At 46.0% G+C, this 2,566-nt stretch overlaps 1 long non-coding RNA gene across 1 annotated transcript; it reads left to right on the forward strand.

Moving 5' to 3' along the window:
- The first annotated feature begins 432 nt into the window (after window positions 1–432).
- LOC146201380 (uncharacterized) lies at window positions 433–2,238 on the forward strand. The gene is made up of 3 exons (XR_014705328.1): window positions 433–982; window positions 1,066–1,205; window positions 2,032–2,238. It is a non-coding gene; the product is annotated as an uncharacterized LOC146201380 (long non-coding RNA).
- The last annotated feature ends 328 nt before the right edge of the window (window positions 2,239–2,566 follow it).

Below are 2,566 nucleotides of genomic sequence, written 5' to 3' on the forward strand. Positions count from 1 at the left end.
TTAATCAATACTAAAAATAGTATCTTGCCAAAATAAACCTTTGTTTGTTTTATTTATTGCGTATTAGTTGCGTCGTGTTAGAAAAAGTTAGGAGACGGTCCCTGCTCAGTTTTGTGCCACACTGTGGCATCAACGTTTGCCGAGGATTCGGGACTTTTAGGGCGGAGCCACGCTAAAAGTCGCTGGTAATTGGACGATTTCGCATACTCGTCACGATTGACGTCTCAAGGCTGCGTCACATTTCGTAATTTTGACGTCACGCTCACAAACTTGTGAGCGGAGTCCGTAATTCGGCCCCTGTAGGGGAATTCTGTAACGCTCTCAATACAAAACCAGTCTCAAACCGCTCAACTTGCCCTGCTCCTATTGGTCGGCGGCCATATTGAAATTTTGCGTCATCACTGATCTCACCGGTGACTGTGGGTACGTCATCAACAAGACTAAAGTGGTGACGTTGCCCATGAGCTGAATATTGACTGAAATTGTGAGCGAAACGAGGTAACCCCAAAACCAGTCAACTGAGTAGAGCGAAAATGGCGGCTGTGTTCCTTGCGTTGCTATAGCGTTGCGCTGGCTGTGTGACAGTTGTGTCGGTGCGATCCACGGCGTAGAAGGGAGGACGAAGACGCGTTTGACGTATCGGTCTAGTTGTTCCGACTGTGTTCAACTCGGAAACCAGCAGAAAGTGGAGTGACTGTGCGGCGATTGCCGACGAACATCGATGAACGGGGGCTCACGCAGCTCACGGACGAGTGCGCAGCCACTGCGGCTGCATGCGCACCGCGTTTTTTTGCTATCGGGGGCTACCAGCTTGCGTCGGGAACGTAACATCGTTTGCATCGCATAGGCATCGACCAGCAGGTGCATACGCTGATAGCGGAAGCCATCGGGCGGAACGCTGATTGTCGTCAAGGCGCCGTGGTGCGATATGGAAAGAAGTCGCTAGGCAAGGGGTTCTACGTTGTGAACATCACAGTAGCGAGTAAATTTTGGTTTTGACTGTGTGTGCTTGGTTACGAGTTCGAAACATCATTGTAAACTTGTATTGTTCCTATTTTATTACAGATCTGCGACGCGAACATACGCACTTTTCACCCTCGTTGCCCCGTGGGACCAAGGACTCCAAACAACGCGTTCTTCTAGCGGTACTCCTGCACGCCGAAAGGTGAACGAAGGCCTGCTAAACGCCTGCGACTTTTTCTTGGGTAAACTGTAAAAAACCCGCGTCGGTTATCGAACGATATTGATTATATGCATTAATATGTGCAATCGACCCCTTGCTGTAAGTTGGCTTCTCTGCAAGTCTTGTTTTCTAACCGAAAGGACTCGTTCCCCCTCGCAATGTTAAAAAACGAACAGAGGAAAGATCTCTTTTCTTTCCAGCTGTTGTCTTCGAGATTACCCAGCGACACCTGACGAAAGTTCAATACCTGTATATACCTCAAAATACAGGACGAAGGGACTAGGGATTGTAGTGCCTTGCCTCCATTCGTTACGCTCCCTCCCTACGACACGTTCGCTACTCGAAAGTGTGAGTACGCTGCAAAAAGCGCCTGCTTCTTTTCGTTTCAGCAAGAACTAGAAGAGTGTTGTGTGATAACGAGACCTTTTGGTTGGATTACGAGCCTTACAGAGAAGCTGACTTGTATTTCGGCGAGTGATCGATTGTCTGAATTCGCTGAAGCTGCATGCATAAGATGGACTATAGTTATGCATATGAATGCTTGTTAATGTACAAATTTAGTGTTATGGCACCAGCAACCAAATATTCAATGTTTGAAATCTCTTTACTGCCTAAGAAACCGTAGCGCTTGTGTTGTGCAGGTAATCTTAACACATTTTTGTTTATATCACTGTCAAGCTACAAGGCTATCCTTACAATGATGCTTGCTTGGACAGCCCTGTGATATGTTGCCAACATTCCTGTGAATGTTTACCACCTTTCTATGGGCTAGTTGGTATGGATCTTTGATTGTATACTAGAACATGCAAAAGGCGGACTTAAGTGGATGTCATTGTTTGGTTATGCAGGAGACAGTGACTACCCACTGGAGTCATGGCTGCTTACACCAATGCCAAGTCATCCCAGACCCAACTTGCTGTCCCTTCTCTGCTATCACCTTGCAGCCTGGCACAGTTGGCTGCGGTCACTAGCTGTGTGGTAAACATGCTTAAACCGAAAAGCGTAGCGTTACAGCAAGGTAATAAATAACCATGACACTTATTGGAATCAGAAAATGGCACCAAGATGTTTTACTGCCACATATATCCCAGTAGAAGCACTTATTTCTTGGCCGCTGTATTTCACTCGAGTGTTTTTATTGAGAAAGAGACATCGTATATACCAACACACTTAGGTACCTTGATGTACAATGACCATACAACATTGACATGTATATTGCAAAATAATTATTGGGCTCAAAGAAGCCGCTCCCTTTCAACATATTGAAGCTACCTATAGAAATAGGTACTGTATGCATGGTGCAGTGTGCAAAACGCTTACATATCAGAGGTAAAAATGCCAGCTGGATGGTATACTACTAGAGATCTTGCTCGCAGTGCTAAA

This window comes from Amblyomma maculatum, chromosome 2, assembly GCF_055883805.1.
Source record: "Amblyomma maculatum isolate TAMU_Amacu chromosome 2, ASM5588380v1, whole genome shotgun sequence".
NCBI lineage: Eukaryota > Metazoa > Arthropoda > Arachnida > Ixodida > Ixodidae > Amblyomma > Amblyomma maculatum.